Source organism: Sus scrofa, chromosome 4 (assembly GCF_054392235.1).
Source record: "Sus scrofa isolate SSC_HxYL_T2T_F1_AM1 chromosome 4, Sscrofa_HxYL_maternal_Yorkshire_Landrace_v2.0, whole genome shotgun sequence".
NCBI lineage: Eukaryota > Metazoa > Chordata > Mammalia > Artiodactyla > Suidae > Sus > Sus scrofa.
In genome coordinates this window covers 93,360,175-93,381,646 of record NC_139386.1, presented here as the reverse complement: position 1 = coordinate 93,381,646, position 21,472 = coordinate 93,360,175, and the positions used below count along the sequence as shown (strand labels likewise).

At 60.2% G+C, this 21,472-nt stretch overlaps 10 non-coding genes across 10 annotated transcripts; 4 read left to right on the top strand and 6 right to left on the bottom strand.

Annotated features, from left to right (window-relative positions):
* Positions 1–5,576: 5,576 nt before the first annotated feature.
* On the bottom strand, positions 5,577–5,648 carry TRNAE-CUC (transfer RNA glutamic acid (anticodon CUC)). Its single transcript has one exon. It is a non-coding gene; the product is annotated as a tRNA-Glu (tRNA).
* Positions 5,649–5,976: 328 nt separating this feature from the next.
* On the bottom strand, positions 5,977–6,048 carry TRNAG-UCC (transfer RNA glycine (anticodon UCC)). The gene has a single exon. It is a non-coding gene; the product is annotated as a tRNA-Gly (tRNA).
* Positions 6,049–6,613: 565 nt separating this feature from the next.
* Positions 6,614–6,685, bottom strand: TRNAD-GUC (transfer RNA aspartic acid (anticodon GUC)). The gene has a single exon. It is a non-coding gene; the product is annotated as a tRNA-Asp (tRNA).
* A 559-nt stretch (positions 6,686–7,244) lies between these two features.
* TRNAL-CAG (transfer RNA leucine (anticodon CAG)) lies at positions 7,245–7,327 on the top strand. The gene has a single exon. It is a non-coding gene; the product is annotated as a tRNA-Leu (tRNA).
* A 1,690-nt stretch (positions 7,328–9,017) lies between these two features.
* TRNAG-GCC (transfer RNA glycine (anticodon GCC)) lies at positions 9,018–9,088 on the top strand. The gene has a single exon. It is a non-coding gene; the product is annotated as a tRNA-Gly (tRNA).
* Positions 9,089–17,469: 8,381 nt separating this feature from the next.
* TRNAE-CUC (transfer RNA glutamic acid (anticodon CUC)) lies at positions 17,470–17,541 on the bottom strand. The gene has a single exon. It is a non-coding gene; the product is annotated as a tRNA-Glu (tRNA).
* A 328-nt stretch (positions 17,542–17,869) lies between these two features.
* On the bottom strand, positions 17,870–17,941 carry TRNAG-UCC (transfer RNA glycine (anticodon UCC)). Its single transcript has one exon. It is a non-coding gene; the product is annotated as a tRNA-Gly (tRNA).
* A 565-nt stretch (positions 17,942–18,506) lies between these two features.
* Positions 18,507–18,578, bottom strand: TRNAD-GUC (transfer RNA aspartic acid (anticodon GUC)). Its single transcript has one exon. It is a non-coding gene; the product is annotated as a tRNA-Asp (tRNA).
* Positions 18,579–19,148: 570 nt separating this feature from the next.
* Positions 19,149–19,231, top strand: TRNAL-CAG (transfer RNA leucine (anticodon CAG)). The gene has a single exon. It is a non-coding gene; the product is annotated as a tRNA-Leu (tRNA).
* Positions 19,232–20,929: 1,698 nt separating this feature from the next.
* TRNAG-GCC (transfer RNA glycine (anticodon GCC)) lies at positions 20,930–21,000 on the top strand. Its single transcript has one exon. It is a non-coding gene; the product is annotated as a tRNA-Gly (tRNA).
* Positions 21,001–21,472: the final 472 nt, after the last annotated feature.

Below are 21,472 nucleotides of genomic sequence, written 5' to 3'. Positions count from 1 at the left end.
GGTTCCCTTTTCTCCACAGCCCCTCCAGCACTTGTTATTTGTGGATTTATTAATGATGGCCATTCTGACTGGTGTGAGGTGGTATCTCATGGTAGTTTTGATTTGCATTTCTCTTATAATCAGCGATGTTGAGCATTTTTTCATGTGTTTGTTGGCCATCTGTATAACTTCTTTGGAGAAATGTCTATTCAGGTCTTTTGCCCATTTTTCCATTGACTGATTGGTTTTTTTGCTGTTGGGTTGTATAAGTTGCTTTTATATTCTAGAGATTAAGCCCTTGTCGGTTGCATCATTTGAACCTATTTTCTCCCATTCTGTAAGTTGTCTTCTTGTTTTCTTTTTGGTTTCCTTTGCTGTGCAAAAGCTTTTCAGTTTGATGAGGTCCCATGGGTTTATTTTTGCTCTAATTTCTATTGTTTTGGGAGACTGACCTGAGAAAATATTCATGACGTTGATGTCAGAGAGTGTTTTGCCTGTGTTTTCTTCTAGGAGTTTGATGGTGTCCTGTCGTATACTTAAGTCTTTCAGCCATTTGGAGTTTATTTGTGTGCATGGTGTGAGGGTGTGTTCTAGTTTCATTGCTTTGCATGCAGCTGTCCAGGTTTCCCAGCAATGCTTGCTGAATAGACTTTCTTTTTCCCATTTTATGTTCTTGCCTCCCTTGTCAAAGATTAATTGACCATAGGTGTCAGGGTTTATTTCCGGATTCTCTATTCTCTTCCATTGGTCTGTCTGTCTGTTTTGATACCAGTACCACACTGTTTTGATGACTGTGGCTTTGTAGTATTTCTTGAAGTCTGGGAGAGTTATGCCTCCTGCTTGGTTTTTGTTTCTCAGGATTGCTTTGGCGATTCTGGGTCTTTTGTGGTTCCATATAAATGTTTGGATTGTTTGTTCTAGTTCTGTGAAAAATGTCCTGGGTAATTTGATAGGGATTGCATTGAATCTGTAGATTGCTTTGGGTAGTATGGCCATTTTTACAATATTGATTTTCCCAATCCAGGAACATGGAATATCTTTCCATTTCTTTACATCTTCTTTGATTTCTTTGATTAAAGTTTTATAGTTCTCGGCACATAGGTCCTTTACCTCCTTGGTCAGGTGTATTCCGAGGTATTTGATTTTGTGGGGTGCAATTTTAAAAGGTATCGTATTTTTGTATTCCTTTTCTAATATTTCATTGCTGGTATACAGAAATGCAACTGACTTCCGAATGTTAATCTTATATCCTGCTACTTTGCTGAATTTATTAATCAGTTCAAGTAGTTTTTGGGTTGAGTCCTTAGGGTTTTCTATGTATAGTATCATGTCATCTGCATATACAGTGGCAGTTTTATCTCTTCTCTTCCTATATGGATGCCTTTTATTTCTTTTGTTTGTCGAATTGCTGGTACCACATCTTCTTACTCCATTCATCTGGCGTTGGACATTGAGCTTGTTTCCGAGTCTCGGCTGTTGCGAACGGTGCTGCAAGGAACACAGGGCGTGCACGTATCGTTTTCAATGAACGCTTTGCCTGGATAGATGCCCAGGAGTGGGATCGCTGGGTCATGTGGTAGTTCTATACTGAGTTTTCTGACGTGCCTCCCTACTGTTGTATACTTTGTTCTTTTTTTTTTTTACGGCTGAGTAACACGCCACAGGACATATACATATATATATATATACATATATGTGTATATGTGTGTGTGTGTACACACACACACACACACACACAGCACAACTTCTGAAGCCAGTTGTCTGTGGATGGGTACTTGGCATTTGTCCACACCATGGCTCATGTAAATAGTGCTCCTCTGAACACTGGGGAACAGCTGATCTTCTCACATGAGAGTTGTCAACTTTTCTCGATATATACCTGGGAGCGGGCCTTTCTGGATCCCATGACGGAGGTCCTTTGACTGCGTTCCTTGCTTTCTTCCCTCCTGCCTCTTTCCTTCCTGCCATTCCCCCTGCCCCACCATTCTTCCTCCCTCCATTCCACTCTCTCTTGCCTTCCTTCTCTTTCTTCCTTTCCATCTTCCTTCCTTCCTTCCTTCCCGTTCCCTCCCTCCCTCCCTCCCTTCCATTCTCCACTCTTCCTTTTTTCCTTCCTGCCTTTCTTCCTTCCTTCTCTCCATTTTTCGTTCTTCCTTCTTCCCTTTCTTTCTTTGTTTTCTATTTTTTTCAATCAGCCCCTATGTAGGGCCAGGGCTCGAACTGAAGCTGCAGCTCCAACCTACACCACAGCCAGGGCAATGCCAGACACGAGCTGCCTCTGGGACCTGTTGTACAGTTTGCGGCAACGCCACGGTTCTTGACCCACTGAGCGAGGCCAGGGATCAAACCCGCATCCTCACAGAGACAACATCGGGTCCTTATCCCACGGAGCCATGACACGAACTCCTCCATTCTTTTCCACGGCAGAGTACGATTCCATAGTGCAGATCTATTTTATCTCATCATCATCATCATCTTCTTCTTCGTCTTCGTCTTCGTCTTCATCTTCGTCTTCTTCTTCTTCCTCCTCTTCTTCCTCTTCCTCTTCCTCATCTTCTTCTTCTTCCTCCTCTTCTTCCTCTTTTCTTTGGGGACTTTTAGGGCTGTACCCTTGGCACAAGGAGACGCCCGGGCTAGGGGTCGAATCGGAACTGTAGCTGCCGGCCTACACCACGGCCACGGCCAAGGCCACGGCCACGCTGGGTCCGAGCCACGTCTTCGACCGACGCCATACCTCATGGCAACACCGGATCCTTGACCTGTTGAGCGAGGCCAGGGGATCAAACCTGTGTCCTCAGGATACCGGTCAGGTTCCTTAACCGCTGAGCCACAATGGGAACTCCACGTTCTGTCTTCTTCAGCCAACTGTCTATTGTTGGGCGCTTGGGTTTTTGTCAATGTTTTCGCTGTGGCAGGCAACGCGGCTATACCAACATGGGAGGGAGGGGATATAGCTTTTCGAATTAGAGGGTTCATCCTTTTGGGCTCTATATTCACGAGTGCAAGTGCTGGTTCCTATGGGAGCTCTCCTTTGCACTCTTCAAATCTCACCACCAGTCCCACGGCTCCACAAGCTCGCGCGCACGCACGCACCCACACACAGCCAGATGAGAAGTGATGGTGGTTGCTGCTGATGAGAGAGGTTATATATGTCTCTGGGGCAGTGGGATCGCCCACCTCATGTGCAGGGTGCCTAGCCCCTGTCTCCAACTCTGTTTCTGCCCTGCCCTGCCCTGCTTCCTACCTCTCCCCTCCCCACAGCCTCACTCCCGTTTAGCCTGAGCACGTTGCCGCACAACACAGCAGTCTGGCCCGCTCTCCTGCCGCTCCACGGGGGTCTTCTCCCGCCACCTCCCTGGCACCACAGCCCACTCACACCCGCTGCTTGCCACTCTCCCTTCCGCCCAGCCTCTGGGCACGGGCTCCTCCACCTGCCATGATTCCCCTGTACCCCGGGCCCCTGTCTCACACATCCTGCCCGGAAGACGCACTGGCGCTGGTCCTGGCCGCCCTCGTGGCCCTCAGACCCACTCCTACACCATGCCCAGCCCTAACCCAGATCCCGCGCAGGGCGGGGCAAGGGCCACCACCGCCGCTTCACCCAGGCTTCTGCAGAGCCCCTGCCTGAGTGACCCGGCGGCCCTCGCGGCCAGGTCCCCGCAAGACCCACACCTCCCGTTGCTGCCCCGCCCAAGCTCCGCCGGGACACCGCGGTCGCGGTCGAACTTTTCCTCCCACCTTCCAGCAGGCGCTTCACGCCCACCCCCACTCTACGGGGTCGTTTTACTCTGTTCCCAAACTTGCACGGGGCGGCCACCAACCACGGCCACAGACACCTTCGTCCTGCCCTGTCACCCACCCACGCTCACTCCCAACGCACCGGCGAAGGGCTTGAGGTAACCTCCTGTGGTGATGGGAAGCACCCCTCTGCCCACAGGGGCTCCTTTCCATGGGGGGTCCCGCTTTGTCAAAACCCATCTCGTGTACCGCCGCCACCGTGCCACCTCTGCCGCCACCGTGCCATCTCTGCCGCCGCCGCCGCCACCGCCGCCTCAGGTTGGTGCCATTCACCGGCAGTCCACTTTGCCTCCTAAGGCAGAAACATGCCAACGGGCATGAAAACCTCCACTGACAGAGGCTGAAAGCAGACTGGTGTCTGCCATTTACCTTGGGGGAGTATCCAAGGGGGACCACGAAGATAGGTTGCAGAGAGAGGTGGAATGGACTCTGGGTAGCTAGGTGGCTGGGCAAGAATGGGGTCATGTTAGACGTCATGTCTAGGGGAGAGGGGTGTGTGTGTGTGTGTGTGTGTGTGTGTGTGTGTGTGTGTGTGTGTGTGTGTGTTGTGGGAGGGAGGGAGGTATTCTCAAGGTAACATTCTTGCCTCTCTGTGATAGGACTGAGAGCATGGTAATGTAATTAGACTACAGTGTTGGCTGGGGCTGGTAGTCCACCCTTTCAGGCGTCTGCTTCCACCTGCTCCCGCCTACTGGGCTAAGGATTCCTGACTGGCCTCCCGAATCAGCCCGCTCTCTTACCTCCACTACCGTGTGTGTGTGTGTGTGTGTGTGTGTGTGTGTGTGTGTGTGTGTGTGTGTCTCCAGGCACGCATGAGTGTCCACACTCATGGTCCCATCTCCACCACCCGGCATGGTTTGTCTGGCTCTAGCTCCCCTACCCTGCCCAAGACCACCAGGAGCTTGAGACCAAATGAGCAGTCCACGGAAGGCGAAGCCCGCCCAAGACCTAAACAGGCTGCAGCAGGTTGCTGGCAAGGGGGGCCAGATAAGAAACTGTGTGTCCCTCCCCTTGGCTGACTTGCCAGCGTGAACGCCTCACTAGCGCCTTGCGCCAGCGCAACCACCTCTGCCGCCACCACCCACCGGCACCACCACCGGCACCAGTAAGGACCAGCACCACCACCTCTAACAGAGACAGCAGCGCCAGCACCAGCTCCACAAGCCAGCAACACCGGCAGCACCACTTCCACGCCAGCAGCCTCTGCCGCCGGGGCGGCGGCGGCGGCGGCGGCGGCGGCCGCGGCGGCCGCGGCGGTGGTGGTGGCAGCAGCGAGGGCAAAGGGAGCAGCCGCCATCGCAGGAGCAGCAGCCGCTCAGCACAGGCATCCGAACGAGCACCAGCACCAAGCCCCATCAGGACCAGCGCTCCCAGCGACACCCGCACCCGCAGCTCACGAGGGAAGGAAGAGGGGCCTCGCGGCGGCGCACGCGGCGGCGGGGGCGGTCGGGACCCGCGCAGTGCTGCCAACGAGTCCAGGCACGGTGGAAGCTGCCCGCCCGTGGGCGGCCGGTGGTGGGCAGAGGGGCTGCCCGGGCCGCTGGTGTTGGGGGCTGAGGCAAGCTTCCAGCGGCGGAGGAGGACGGACGCCCGAGGCGTCGAGTGGGCCTCGAGTGGACGAACGTCTGGAGGCCAAAAGGCTTGGCCGGGTGGGTGGAGGGTGCCTGGCGCGGCTTGGGCTGGAGGTGGACGGGGCCGGGTGGCTGCCCGGCGAGGGGGACGCGCGTGGGCTAAAAGGGGCGCTTGTGGAGGCAGCGCGCTTTGCGGCAAGTTGGCCGGCGGAGTGGAAGAAGAAAGGCTTCCCTGACCGGGAATCGAACCCGGGCCGCGGCGGTGAGAGCGCCGAATCCTAACCACTAGACCACCAGGGAGCGTCGGGCTCGGCGCCTGGCCTGGCCCTGCTGGACCCAGCACCTCCCTGCCACCCGCTTGGCGCCGCCTTGCTGCCAAGGCCCGGCCTTGCCAGGTCGGGCCGCCCGCCGCACCTGGCGATCCACGGTGGCCTAGCGCTCTCCCTGCTCGCTAGGAGAGACGCCGCACGCTCGCCTCCGTCTCGCACACGCACACACGCCAAAAGCCACGGGCCTGGGGGCGGGCACCGTGCGCCCTCTTCCCAGCTCTCCCACACAGGGGCCGGGCCGGAGCCCCGCGGAGCTCGGCAAAAATCCCCCAGACTAAACAAAACAAAAGACGGCCCGCTGCGTTGGCCGGGAATCGAACCCGGGTCAACTGCTTGGAAGGCAGCTATGCTCACCACTATACCACCAACGCTGCACAGCCCGGGTCGGGCCCGGACGCCGTGCCCGGGCTCGCCCAAGCGCATTCCCGGCGCCCCGACGCCCTGGCCACCAGCGGCCGCCCACCGGCGCCAGCCCCAGGCCGTGGCCCTCGTCCACCGGCCCCACCGCCGCTCGGGGGCGTCCTCGCTCCCCTGCCGCCCCGAGGCCCTGGGCTCCACGCCGCGCGCCTCAGCTCCCAGCTCCAGGCCACCAGCGTCCCGAACCCACAGGGAAAGGGACTCGTCGGCTTCCCACCGGGCCCGCCTGCCGGGCAGCTGGGCAGCCGGGCAGCCGAGCGTGGCGTCGCAAGGGGCCTCCGGTGCGGCAGGCACTTTGGGCGGGCCGCAAGGTCGCCGGGCGCTGGCCGGGGCGAGAGGAGGCCCTCGCTCGGCCGGGGCGAGGGGTGGACGGCAAGGGCTGGAAGGGGTCGAGGGTGGCAGGTCGGGCACGCCCAGGCGCCCTGCGCCTGCCTGGAGGCGGGGATGAGGAGACGAAGGGCCCTTGGGGCCAGGCGGCTGGCCAGCGAGCGGCGCCAGCCACCAAAAAGGGCGTGTTGCCTCCCCGTCGGGGAATCGAACCCCGGTCTCCCGCGTGACAGGCGGGGATACTCACCACTATACTAACGAGGACGGCGGCCACCGCCCGGCCACCCGGCCCCTCTCCGGCTGCCTGCCGACGCCTACCCCTGCCCGCGGCCCTCGGCCCGCGGCCCACCATGGGGCCGCCAGCACGTGCCCGCGCCCCGCCCCGACGCCAAAGCACCCCGCGTCCTCCAAAGAAGCAGACCGCGACCCGGACCGCGGCCCGCGGCCCCACCCTCACCCCACCCCCGCCCCTACCTGGCGCTGCAAACTCCCGGTGAGCGCTGCCTGGTGCCCCCACCGTGGGCCCGAGAGGGCAAGCCGGGCTGCGAGGTGGCGGCGGGCGCGCGCCTCGCCACGTCACGGCCCGGGCGAGGGCAGAGGCGCGGGCGGGGGCCGCCGCCAGAGGCCGGCTGGGTGCGGGGCCAGGGCTGCGCGACAGGGCGACCGCGGCGGCGAAAGCTTTGCTCCACGACGGCCGGCGTGCGCCCGGCCCCCGCTCACCCAGACGCCCGCCCGGCGCGGAGCACCGCGTCCGCCCAAGGGCGCCGCACTTGGCGGCGCGTCGGGTCGCAGCCAGCCGAGCGGCGACGCGCTCCGGCCCGCCGTCAGGATGGCCGAGCGGTCTAAGGCGCTGCGTTCAGGTCGCAGTCTCCCCTGGAGGCGTGGGTTCGAATCCCACTCCTGACAAGCCAGCCTTTTGCCCCCCGCCCAACCACGTCCCCACCCCTCCCCGGGACCCCACCCCGCGTAGAGCCACAGCCCCTTGCCGCCTTGCAGTCCCTTCCCGCCTGGCACTCTTGCTTGGCCTCTGCAAACTCCGGCCCCCGACACCCAAGCCTCTCCCTCCACAGCCCGCGGGCCCGACAGAAATGGCCCAGGAGGAACGCCCCGGCCACTAGCTTTGCTGCGGACACGCGCCCTCCCCGGACGCACAGCTCCCACACACACCCACACGCCCCCGCCGCCCGCGTCCTACCTGCACCTACACCAGCAAGCTTCGGCCCTTCGCAGCCCATCTTTCCTCACCTGCTTGCGATGGCTGTTTTTCCTTCCTCACTCCGGCTCCGGCTCGGGCTCCGGCTCCGGCCCCGGCTCCGGCCGGCCCGCCGCTCCGCCCCACCCCGCCCCCACCGCCCCACGCAGACCGGCCGCGTGGGGAAAGCCCTCCACGCTTCGCCCTCGCACTGCTGCCCGCGGACTGCTGCCCGCGGCTCGCCCTCCCAGCCTTTCCTCCGCTTCTGCCGCCAGCCGCTCTCGCTCCCGTCCAACATCCCGTCCTTGCCGCCAAGCCGGCCGGCCCGCCCGCCTGCACATTCCCTGCCCTCCACACCCACACTGAGGTGGCGGGTCTGCGTGGGGTGCGTGCCCGCGCGCGGCGCTTTCTCGCCTCGGGGCCTTCCCCGCCCACTGGCCACCGCGGCCTGCCTCCGGGGACACGTGCAGCCCAGCCTTCCTGCTCGCCCGCCGGTACGGGGCCCTCCCTGGACGCAGGCCTGGCGCGTGAGTCCCTGCCACGGCCCTGGGATGCCCGGCACCCACCCGCAGACGTCGGGCCCCCGGCCGCCGCCCGCCACCCACCTGCGCGCCCCAGCGCACGTTCACGCGCGGGAAGCCGCTGCCCCGGCCGGACCCAACCACCCCCCGGCGCCCTCCCTCACCCGACTGTCCGCCATCCCCCCCGCCCCTCCCCGCCCGCAGTCCGAGTGCCTGCGCCTCACGACCAACGCACCCGAGCCGGACCCCTCCGCAGAGCGCTGGCCGGCCCGAGCGCTTCTTCGGAGCGAGGCTCCGACACCCTTGGCAGACCCGGCAGGTCCATCTCTCACGCTCGCCGTCCCCGCACAGCCCGAGCTCCGATGCCCGCCCGCCCGCTCCACACCAGCCAGAAAGCCGGCCGCCGGAGGGACTCGGCGTCGGGGGCGGGGGGCGGGGTGGGGGTGGGGGGCAGCGGTGGCTGAGGGGAACATAGGCGCTCAGCCGCAGCGGGCGCGCATCGCCTGCCCTGGCTGGGATTCGGGCGCGCGCCAGCCTGCTTCGGCTCGTGGCTGCTTCTGGCGATGCCGACGCTCTTGCGGCGGCCCTGGACGGCAGAGAAGGCGCAAAATGGGCCGGGTGGGCCTCCGCCCCGCCGACCCTCCGCCCCGCCGACCCTCCGACCCTCCGACCCTCCGACCCTCCGACCCTCCGTCCCTGCCTCCAGGCCTCCGGACAGCGCCGCGCCCTGGGGCCCTCCGCGGGGCCCGGAGCCCCTCTTGCAGGCCACAGGCGTCCGCCTTCGGCTCAAAGGGAGCAGGAGCCCGCGGGCGAGCAGGAACCGCTGCCCGGCGGTTGGTGGCCAGCCCCGCTGGGGCAACGTCGGGCGGCAGCGGCCACCGGTGCATGGGTGGTTCAGTGGTAGAATTCTCGCCTGCCACGCGGGAGGCCCGGGTTCGATTCCCGGCCCATGCAACAGCTCGGTCCTCTTTTGGAGCAGAGCCCTCGCTCTCCCGGCACCTCCCGGTCCCACCACAGCTCTTGCTTCCTCACCAGCAGCCCACCGCCCCACCTCCGCCTCCACCCTCGACACACCCCCTGCTCTTGCAAGCAAATCCCACCTTGTCAAGGACCCCACCCTCGCATTTGTCCCATTGGCCTCTCTCTTTGCTGTTTAATTTTAAGAAAAGCGTACTGGCTTTGCCATACCCCGTTCGCTTCAGGTGTTCGCCAGAGTGACTCATACCCATCCGGCTGGCTGGCTGGCTGGCTGGCTGACTCTCTGTCTGTCTGTGTGTCTGTCTGTCTATCCAAAGAGAGAGCGAGAGCGAGAGCGAGAGAGCGAGAGAGATCTCCATTATAGGTGATCATTGTGTGTGACTCGAGTCCCTCCCCCATGCTATACAGTAAATCCTTGTTGCTTATCGACTTTGGGCATGCTCTTTCTTCCTTCCGATCTCTTAGCCCCAACTCCTAATTGCCCACCCCCGCCCCCATACTCTGCCCTTGGGTAACCATATGTTTGTTTTCTACACCGGTGACGGTTTCCATTTTGCACGGAGAGTTATTTGTATTAATTTTTAGATTCCACATGTATTCTTTGTCCTTCTCCAGCTGACGTAGTTCACTGTGGGTAGTAGCCTCTTGGTCGATCCATGTCGCTGCAGATGGCACGAGGTCCTTCTCTCTTTTATGGCTAAAGGGTATTCCATAGTAGTATGCGTGTGTCTGTATATAGCATGGATGTTATGTATGTAATATAACATGATATATAGTATCACACCCTCTTAAGCCAATCGTCTGTGGATGGGTCCCTGGGAATCGTCCACGTCATGACGCTCTCTTAAAGAGCACTCCTGTGAACACTGGGGTGCATCCACCTGTTCCCTTTAGGAGTTTTCATCTCCTCTGGGTATATACCCTGAGGCCGGGGGTGGGCGGTGGGGTCGCCTGCTGGATCATATCCTAGCTCTCCTTTGAACTCCTTCCTTCTTCCTCTCTTCCTACCTTTTCCCCCCTCCATGCTTCCTACCTCCATTCCACCCTCCATGCTTCCTACCTCCATTCCACTCTTCCGCTCTTTCTTTCCTTCCCTCCTGCCTTCTTCCTCTGGTTCCTTCCTTCTTTCGTTCTCTCTCTCTTTTCCCTCATTCTTTCTCTTCGTAGTAGTTCGGGTCATTGCTGGAGTACAGCTGATGTACCGTATTGTGTTTGTGTCAGGGGTACGGCCGCGGTGATTTGGTTTAATGGGTACAGCGTTCTCTTCGGGTGATTTTCCGGTATAGGTCATTGCAGGATATTGGATGATGTTCCCTGTGCCACTCAGTAAACACGTGTTGCTTATCTCTTTTATACATAGCCGTTTGCGTCTGTTCTCCCAAACTCCTAATTTGTCCCCCCACCCTGCCCTTTCCCCTGGGTAACCGTAAGATTGTTTTCTACATCTACGAGTCTGTTTCTGTTTTGCCCATAGAGTTCTTTGTGTTATTTCTTTAGATTCCACATGTATCAGTGCTTCTCCATCTGACTTACTCCAGTAAGTGTTAATACCCCTAGGTCCACCCGCGTCGCTGCAAAGGGCACTACTTCATTCTTTTTTAAACCTTTTTTTCCTTACAGTTGACTCCCAATGTTCTGTCAGTTTCCGCTGCCCAGCAAAGTGACCCAGCCACACATCCATCTGCATTCTTTTTTCTTCCCCACGTTGAGCCTCCATCGTGTTCCATCGCAAGTGATCAGATAGAGTTTCCCGTGCTATACAGCAGAATCTCATTGCTTCTCCGTTCCAAATGCAGTCGCCTGCATCTACTGACCTCCAACAGCCAGTGCCTCCCCCTCCCTCCTGGCAACCACAAGCCTCTTCTCCACGTCCTCGCGTTTGTTTCTTCTCTGTGGACAGGTTCATCTGTGCCGTCTCTTAGGTTCCAGATACGAGACACATACCGTATCATGTGGTATTTGTCTTTCTCCCTCTGACTTCCTTCACTTCGCCTGAGAGTCTCAAGTTCCGTCCATGTTGCTGCAAATGGCATTATGTTGTTCTCCTCTGTGGCTGAGTCGTATTCCATTGTGCACATGTACCACATCTTCTTTTTTTTTCATATTTTTTTATATTTTCCCACTGTACAGCAAGGGGGTCAGGTTATCCTCACATGTATACATTACAATTACATTTCCCCCCCACCCTTTCTTCTGTTGCAACACGAGTATCTAGACAAAGTTCTCAATGCTATTCAGCAGGATCTCCTTGTAAATCTATTCTAAGTTGTGTCTGATAAGCCCAAGCTCCCGATCCCTCCCACTCCCTCCCCCTCCCATCAGGCAGCCACAAGTCTCTTCTCCAAGTCCATGATTTTCTTTTCTGAGGAGATGTTCATTTGTGCTGGATCTTAGATTCCAGTTATAAGTGATATCATATGGTATTTGTCTTTGTCTTTCTGGCTCATTTCACCCAGTATGAGAGTCTCTAGTTCCATCCATGCTGCTGCAAATGGCATTATGTCATTCTTTTTTATGGCTGAGTAGTATTCCATTGTGTATATATACCACCTCTTCCGAATCCAATCATCGGTCGATGGACATTTGGGTTGTTTCCACGTCCTGGCTATTGTGAATAGTGCTGCAATGAACATGCGGGTGCCCGTGTCTCTTTTAAGTAGAGTTTTGTCCGGATAGATGCCCAAGAGTGGGATTGCGGGGTCATATGGAAGTTCTATGTATAGATTTCTAAGGTATCTCCAAACTGTTCTCCATAGTGGCTGTACCAGTTTACATTCCCACCAGCAGTGCAGGAGGGTTCCCTTTTCTCCACAGCCCCTCCAGCACTTGTTATTTGTGGATTTATTAATGATGGCCATTCTGACTGGTGTGAGGTGGTATCTCATGGTAGTTTTGATTTGCATTTCTCTTATAATCAGCGATGTTGAGCATTTTTTCATGTGTTTGTTGGCCATCTGTATAACTTCTTTGGAGAAATGTCTATTCAGGTCTTTTGCCCATTTTTCCATTGACTGATTGGTTTTTTTGCTGTTGGGTTGTATAAGTTGCTTTTATATTCTAGAGATTAAGCCCTTGTCGGTTGCATCATTTGAACCTATTTTCTCCCATTCTGTAAGTTGTCTTCTTGTTTTCTTTTTGGTTTCCTTTGCTGTGCAAAAGCTTTTCAGTTTGATGAGGTCCCATGGGTTTATTTTTGCTCTAATTTCTATTGTTTTGGGAGACTGACCTGAGAAAATATTCATGACGTTGATGTCAGAGAGTGTTTTGCCTGTGTTTTCTTCTAGGAGTTTGATGGTGTCCTGTCGTATACTTAAGTCTTTCAGCCATTTGGAGTTTATTTGTGTGCATGGTGTGAGGGTGTGTTCTAGTTTCATTGCTTTGCATGCAGCTGTCCAGGTTTCCCAGCAATGCTTGCTGAATAGACTTTCTTTTTCCCATTTTATGTTCTTGCCTCCCTTGTCAAAGATTAATTGACCATAGGTGTCAGGGTTTATTTCCGGATTCTCTATTCTCTTCCATTGGTCTGTCTGTCTGTTTTGATACCAGTACCACACTGTTTTGATGACTGTGGCTTTGTAGTATTTCTTGAAGTCTGGGAGAGTTATGCCTCCTGCTTGGTTTTTGTTTCTCAGGATTGCTTTGGCGATTCTGGGTCTTTTGTGGTTCCATATAAATGTTTGGATTGTTTGTTCTAGTTCTGTGAAAAATGTCCTGGGTAATTTGATAGGGATTGCATTGAATCTGTAGATTGCTTTGGGTAGTATGGCCATTTTTACAATATTGATTTTCCCAATCCAGGAACATGGAATATCTTTCCATTTCTTTACATCTTCTTTGATTTCTTTGATTAAAGTTTTATAGTTCTCGGCACATAGGTCCTTTACCTCCTTGGTCAGGTGTATTCCGAGGTATTTGATTTTGTGGGGTGCAATTTTAAAAGGTATCGTATTTTTGTATTCCTTTTCTAATATTTCATTGCTGGTATACAGAAATGCAACTGACTTCCGAATGTTAATCTTATATCCTGCTACTTTGCTGAATTTATTAATCAGTTCAAGTAGTTTTTGGGTTGAGTCCTTAGGGTTTTCTATGTATAGTATCATGTCATCTGCATATACAGTGGCAGTTTTATCTCTTCTCTTCCTATATGGATGCCTTTTATTTCTTTTGTTTGTCGAATTGCTGGTACCACATCTTCTTACTCCATTCATCTGGCGTTGGACATTGAGCTTGTTTCCGAGTCTCGGCTGTTGCGAACGGTGCTGCAAGGAACACAGGGCGTGCACGTATCGTTTTCAATGAACGCTTTGCCTGGATAGATGCCCAGGAGTGGGATCGCTGGGTCATGTGGTAGTTCTATACTGAGTTTTCTGACGTGCCTCCCTACTGTTGTATACTTTGTTCTTTTTTTTTTTTACGGCTGAGTAACACGCCACAGGACATATACATATATATATATATACATATATGTGTATATGTGTGTGTGTGTACACACACACACACACACACACACAGCACAACTTCTGAAGCCAGTTGTCTGTGGATGGGTACTTGGCATTTGTCCACACCATGGCTCATGTAAATAGTGCTCCTCTGAACACTGGGGAACAGCTGATCTTCTCACATGAGAGTTGTCAACTTTTCTCGATATATACCTGGGAGCGGGCCTTTCTGGATCCCATGACGGAGGTCCTTTGACTGCGTTCCTTGCTTTCTTCCCTCCTGCCTCTTTCCTTCCTGCCATTCCCCCTGCCCCACCATTCTTCCTCCCTCCATTCCACTCTCTCTTGCCTTCCTTCTCTTTCTTCCTTTCCATCTTCCTTCCTTCCTTCCTTCCCGTTCCCTCCCTCCCTCCCTCCCTTCCATTCTCCACTCTTCCTTTTTTCCTTCCTGCCTTTCTTCCTTCCTTCTCTCCATTTTTCGTTCTTCCTTCTTCCCTTTCTTTCTTTGTTTTCTATTTTTTTCAATCAGCCCCTATGTAGGGCCAGGGCTCGAACTGAAGCTGCAGCTCCAACCTACACCACAGCCAGGGCAATGCCAGACACGAGCTGCCTCTGGGACCTGTTGTACAGTTTGCGGCAACGCCACGGTTCTTGACCCACTGAGCGAGGCCAGGGATCAAACCCGCATCCTCACAGAGACAACATCGGGTCCTTATCCCACGGAGCCATGACACGAACTCCTCCATTCTTTTCCACGGCAGAGTACGATTCCATAGTGCAGATCTATTTTATCTCATCATCATCATCATCTTCTTCTTCGTCTTCGTCTTCGTCTTCATCTTCGTCTTCTTCTTCTTCCTCCTCTTCTTCCTCTTCCTCTTCCTCATCTTCTTCTTCTTCCTCCTCTTCTTCCTCTTTTCTTTGGGGACTTTTAGGGCTGTACCCTTGGCACAAGGAGACGCCCGGGCTAGGGGTCGAATCGGAACTGTAGCTGCCGGCCTACACCACGGCCACGGCCAAGGCCACGGCCACGCTGGGTCCGAGCCACGTCTTCGACCGACGCCATACCTCATGGCAACACCGGATCCTTGACCTGTTGAGCGAGGCCAGGGGATCAAACCTGTGTCCTCAGGATACCGGTCAGGTTCCTTAACCGCTGAGCCACAATGGGAACTCCACGTTCTGTCTTCTTCAGCCAACTGTCTATTGTTGGGCGCTTGGGTTTTTGTCAATGTTTTCGCTGTGGCAGGCAACGCGGCTATACCAACATGGGAGGGAGGGGATATAGCTTTTCGAATTAGAGGGTTCATCCTTTTGGGCTCTATATTCACGAGTGCAAGTGCTGGTTCCTATGGGAGCTCTCCTTTGCACTCTTCAAATCTCACCACCAGTCCCACGGCTCCACAAGCTCGCGCGCACGCACGCACCCACACACAGCCAGATGAGAAGTGATGGTGGTTGCTGCTGATGAGAGAGGTTATATATGTCTCTGGGGCAGTGGGATCGCCCACCTCATGTGCAGGGTGCCTAGCCCCTGTCTCCAACTCTGTTTCTGCCCTGCCCTGCCCTGCTTCCTACCTCTCCCCTCCCCACAGCCTCACTCCCGTTTAGCCTGAGCACGTTGCCGCACAACACAGCAGTCTGGCCCGCTCTCCTGCCGCTCCACGGGGGTCTTCTCCCGCCACCTCCCTGGCACCACAGCCCACTCACACCCGCTGCTTGCCACTCTCCCTTCCGCCCAGCCTCTGGGCACGGGCTCCTCCACCTGCCATGATTCCCCTGTACCCCGGGCCCCTGTCTCACACATCCTGCCCGGAAGACGCACTGGCGCTGGTCCTGGCCGCCCTCGTGGCCCTCAGACCCACTCCTACACCATGCCCAGCCCTAACCCAGATCCCGCGCGGGGCGGGGCAAGGGCCACCACCGCCGCTTCACCCAGGCTTCTGCAGAGCCCCTGCCTGAGTGACCCGGCGGCCCTCGCGGCCAGGTCCCCGCAAGACCCACACCTCCCGTTGCTGCCCCGCCCAAGCTCCGCCAGGACACCGCGGTCGCGGTCGAACTTTTCCTCCCACCTTCCAGCAGGCGCTTCACGCCCACCCCCACTCTACGGGGTCGTTTTACTCTGTTCCCAAACTTGCACGGGGCGGCCACCAACCACGGCCACAGACACCTTCGTCCTGCCCTGTCACCCACCCACGCTCACTCCCAACGCACCGGCGAAGGGCTTGAGGTAACCTCCTGTGGTGATGGGAAGCACCCCTCTGCCCACAGGGGCTCCTTTCCATGGGGGGTCCCGCTTTGTCAAAACCCATCTCGTGTACCGCCGCCACCGTGCCACCTCTGCCGCCACCGTGCCATCTCTGCCGCCGCCGCCGCCACCGCCGCCTCAGGTTGGTGCCATTCACCGGCAGTCCACTTTGCCTCCTAAGGCAGAAACATGCCAACGGGCATGAAAACCTCCACTGACAGAGGCTGAAAGCAGACTGGTGTCTGCCATTTACCTTGGGGGAGTATCCAAGGGGGACCACGAAGATAGGTTGCAGAGAGAGGTGGAATGGACTCTGGGTAGCTAGGTGGCTGGGCAAGAATGGGGTCATGTTAGACGTCATGTCTAGGGGAGAGGGGTGTGTGTGTGTGTGTGTGTGTGTGTGTGTGTGTGTGTTGTGGGAGGGAGGGAGGTATTCTCAAGGTAACATTCTTGCCTCTCTGTGATAGGACTGAGAGCATGGTAATGTAATTAGACTACAGTGTTGGCTGGGGCTGGTAGTCCACCCTTTCAGGCGTCTGCTTCCACCTGCTCCCGCCTACTGGGCTAAGGATTCCTGACTGGCCTCCCGAATCAGCCCGCTCTCTTACCTCCACTACCGTGTGTGTGTGTGTGTGTGTGTGTGTGTGTGTGTGTGTGTGTGTGTGTATCTCCAGGCACGCATGAGTGTCCACACTCATGGTCCCATCTCCACCACCCGGCATGGTTTGTCTGGCTCTAGCTCCCCTACCCTGCCCAAGACCACCAGGAGCTTGAGACCAAATGAGCAGTCCACGGAAGGCGAAGCCCGCCCAAGACCTAAACAGGCTGCAGCAGGTTGCTGGCAAGGGGGGCCAGATAAGAAACTGTGTGTCCCTCCCCTTGGCTGACTTGCCAGCGTGAACGCCTCACTAGCGCCTTGCGCCAGCGCAACCACCTCTGCCGCCACCACCCACCGGCACCACCACCGGCACCAGTAAGGACCAGCACCACCACCTCTAACAGAGACAGCAGCGCCAGCACCAGCTCCACAAGCCAGCAACACCGGCAGCACCACTTCCACGCCAGCAGCCTCTGCCGCCGGGGCGGCGGCGGCGGCGGCGGCGGCGGCCGCGGCGGCCGCGGCGGTGGTGGTGGCAGCAGCGAGGGCAAAGGGAGCAGCCGCCATCGCAGGAGCAGCAGCCGCTCAGCACAGGCATCCGAACGAGCACCAGCACCAAGCCCCATCAGGACCAGCGCTCCCAGCGACACCCGCACCCGCAGCTCACGAGGGAAGGAAGAGGGGCCTCGCGGCGGCGCACGCGGCGGCGGGGGCGGTCGGGACCCGCGCAGTGCTGCCAACGAGTCCAGGCACGGTGGAAGCTGCCCGCCCGTGGGCGGCCGGTGGTGGGCAGAGGGGCTGCCCGGGCCGCTGGTGTTGGGGGCTGAGGCAAGCTTCCAGCGGCGGAGGAGGACGGACGCCCGAGGCGTCGAGTGGGCCTCGAGTGGACGAACGTCTGGAGGCCAAAAGGCTTGGCCGGGTGGGTGGAGGGTGCCTGGCGCGGCTTGGGCTGGAGGTGGACGGGGCCGGGTGGCTGCCCGGCGAGGGGGACGCGCGTGGGCTAAAAGGGGCGCTTGTGGAGGCAGCGCGCTTTGCGGCAAGTTGGCCGGCGGAGTGGAAGAAGAAAGGCTTCCCTGACCGGGAATCGAACCCGGGCCGCGGCGGTGAGAGCGCCGAATCCTAACCACTAGACCACCAGGGAGCGTCGGGCTCGGCGCCTGGCCTGGCCCTGCTGGACCCAGCACCTCCCTGCCACCCGCTTGGCGCCGCCTTGCTGCCAAGGCCCGGCCTTGCCAGGTCGGGCCGCCCGCCGCACCTGGCGATCCACGGTGGCCTAGCGCTCTCCCTGCTCGCTAGGAGAGACGCCGCGCGCTCGCCTCCGTCTCGCACACGCACACACGCCAAAAGCCACGGGCCTGGGGGCGGGCACCGTGCGCCCTCTTCCCAGCTCTCCCACACAGGGGCCGGGCCGGAGCCCCGCGGAGCTCGGCAAAAATCCCCCAGACTAAACAAAACAAAAGACGGCCCGCTGCGTTGGCCGGGAATCGAACCCGGGTCAACTGCTTGGAAGGCAGCTATGCTCACCACTATACCACCAACGCTGCACAGCCCGGGTCGGGCCCGGACGCCGTGCCCGGGCTCGCCCAAGCGCATTCCCGGCGCCCCGACGCCCTGGCCACCAGCGGCCGCCCACCGGCGCCAGCCCCAGGCCGTGGCCCTCGTCCACCGGCCCCACCGCCGCTCGGGGGCGTCCTCGCTCCCCTGCCGCCCCGAGGCCCTGGGCTCCACGCCGCGCGCCTCAGCTCCCAGCTCCAGGCCACCAGCGTCCCGAACCCACAGGGAAAGGGACTCGTCGGCTTCCCACCGGGCCCGCCTGCCGGGCAGCTGGGCAGCCGGGCAGCCGAGCGTGGCGTCGCAAGGGGCCTCCGGTGCGGCAGGCACTTTGGGCGGGCCGCAAGGTCGCCGGGCGCTGGCCGGGGCGAGAGGAGGCCCTCGCTCGGCCGGGGCGAGGGGTGGACGGCAAGGGCTGGAAGGGGTCGAGGGTGGCAGGTCGGGCACGCCCAGGCGCCCTGCGCCTGCCTGGAGGCGGGGATGAGGAGACGAAGGGCCCTTGGGGCCAGGCGGCTGGCCAGCGAGCGGCGCCAGCCACCAAAAAGGGCGTGTTGCCTCCCCGTCGGGGAATCGAACCCCGGTCTCCCGCGTGACAGGCGGGGATACTCACCACTATACTAACGAGGACGGCGGCCACCGCCCGGCCACCGCCCGGCCACCCGGCCCCTCTCCGGCTGCCTGCCGACGCCTACCCCTGCCCGCGGCCCTCGGCCCGCGGCCCACCATGGGGCCGCCAGCACGTGCCCGCGCCCCGCCCCGACGCCAAAGCACCCCGCGTCCTCCAAAGAAGCAGACCGCGACCCGGACCGCGGCCCGCGGCCCCACCCTCACCCCACCCCCGCCCCTACCTGGCGCTGCAAACTCCCGGTGAGCGCTGCCTGGTGCCCCCACCGTGGGCCCGAGAGGGCAAGCCGGGCTGCGAGGTGGCGGCGGGCGCGCGCCTCGCCACGTCACGGCCCGGGCGAGGGCAGAGGCGCGGGCGGGGGCCGCCGCCAGAGGCCGGCTGGGTGCGGGGCCAGGGCTGCGCGACAGGGCGACCGCGGCGGCGAAAGCTTTGCTCCACGACGGCCGGCGTGCGCCCGGCCCCCGCTCACCCAGACGCCCGCCCGGCGCGGAGCACCGCGTCCGCCCAAGGGCGCCGCACTTGGCGGCGCGTCGGGTCGCAGCCAGCCGAGCGGCGACGCGCTCCGGCCCGCCGTCAGGATGGCCGAGCGGTCTAAGGCGCTGCGTTCAGGTCGCAGTCTCCCCTGGAGGCGTGGGTTCGAATCCCACTCCTGACAAGCCAGCCTTTTGCCCCCCGCCCAACCACGTCCCCACCCCTCCCCGGGACCCCACCCCGCGTAGAGCCACAGCCCCTTGCCGCCTTGCAGTCCCTTCCCGCCTGGCACTCTTGCTTGGCCTCTGCAAACTCCGGCCCCCGACACCCAAGCCTCTCCCTCCACAGCCCGCGGGCCCGACAGAAATGGCCCAGGAGGAACGCCCCGGCCACTGGCTTTGCTGCGGACACGCGCCCTCCCCGGACGCACAGCTCCCACACACACCCACACGCCCCCGCCGCCCGCGTCCTACCTGCACCTACACCAGCAAGCTTCGGCCCTTCGCAGCCCATCTTTCCTCACCTGCTTGCGATGGCTGTTTTTCCTTCCTCACTCCGGCTCCGGCTCGGGCTCCGGCTCCGGCCCCGGCTCCGGCCGGCCCGCCGCTCCGCCCCACCCCGCCCCCACCGCCCCACGCAGACCGGCCGCGTGGGGAAAGCCCTCCACGCTTCGCCCTCGCACTGCTGCCCGCGGACTGCTGCCCGCGGCTCGCCCTCCCAGCCTTTCCTCCGCTTCTGCCGCCAGCCGCTCTCGCTCCCGTCCAACATCCCGTCCTTGCCGCCAAGCCGGCCGGCCCGCCCGCCTGCACATTCCCTGCCCTCCACACCCACACTGAGGTGGCGGGTCTGCGTGGGGTGCGTGCCCGCGCGCGGCGCTTTCTCGCCTCGGGGCCTTCCCCGCCCACTGGCCACCGCGGCCTGCCTCCGGGGACACGTGCAGCCCAGCCTTCCTGCTCGCCCGCCGGTACGGGGCCCTCCCTGGACGCAGGCCTGGCGCGTGAGTCCCTGCCACGGCCCTGGGATGCCCGGCACCCACCCGCAGACGTCGGGCCCCCGGCCGCCGCCCGCCACCCACCTGCGCGCCACAGCGCACGTTCACGCGCGGGAAGCCGCTGCCCCGGCCGGACCCAACCACCCCCCGGCGCCCTCCCTCACCCGACTGTCCGCCATCCCCCCCGCCCCTCCCCGCCCGCAGTCCGAGTGCCTGCGCCTCACGACCAACGCACCCGAGCCGGACCCCTCCGCAGAGCGCTGGCCGGCCCGAGCGCTTCTTCGGAGCGAGGCTCCGACACCCTTGGCAGACCCGGCAGGTCCATCTCTCACGCTCGCCGTCCCCGCACAGCCCGAGCTCCGATGCCCGCCCGCCCGCTCCACACCAGCCAGAAAGCCGGCCGCCGGAGGGACTCGGCGTCGGGGGCGGGGGGCGGGGTGGGGGTGGGGGGCAGCGGTGGCTGAGGGGAACATAGGCGCTCAGCCGCAGCGGGCGCGCATCGCCTGCCCTGGCTGGGATTCGGGCGCGCGCCAGCCTGCTTCGGCTCGTGGCTGCTTCTGGCGATGCCGACGCTCTTGCGGCGGCCCTGGACGGCAGAGAAGGCGCAAAATGGGCCGGGTGGGCCTCCGCCCCGCCGACCCTCCGCCCCGCCGACCCTCCGCCCCGCCGACCCTCCGACCCTCCGACCCTCCGACCCTCCGTCCCTGCCTCCAGGCCTCCGGACAGCGCCGCGCCCTGGGGCCCTCCGCGGGGCCCGGAGCCCCTCTTGCAGGCCACAGGCGTCCGCCTTCGGCTCAAAGGGAGCAGGAGCCCGCGGGCGAGCAGGAACCGCTGCCCGGCGGTTGGTGGCCAGCCCCGCTGGGGCAACGTCGGGCGGCAGCGGCCACCGGTGCATGGGTGGTTCAGTGGTAGAATTCTCGCCTGCCACGCGGGAGGCCCGGGTTCGATTCCCGGCCCATGCAACAGCTCGGTCCTCTTTTGGAGCAGAGCCCTCGCTCTCCCGGCACCTCCCGGTCCCACCACAGCTCTTGCTTCCTCACCAGCAGCCCACCGCCCCACCTCCGCCTCCACCCTCGACACACCCCCTGCTCTTGCAAGCAAATCCCACCTTGTCAAGGACCCCGCCCTCGCATTTGTCCCATTGGCCTCTCTCTTTGCTGTTTTAATTTTAAGAAAAGCGTACTGGCTTTGCCATACCCCTTCGCTTCAGGTGTTTGCCAGAGTGACTCATACTCATCTGGCTGGCTGACTGACTCTCTGTCTGTCTGTGTGTCTGTCTGTCTATCCAAAGAGAGAGCGAGAGCGAGAGCGAGTGAAAGAGAGATCTCCATGATAGGTGATGATTGTGTGTGACTCGAGTCCCTCCCCCATGCTATACAGTAAATCCTTGTTGCTTATCGACTTTGGGCATACTCTTTCTTCCTTTTTGTCTAT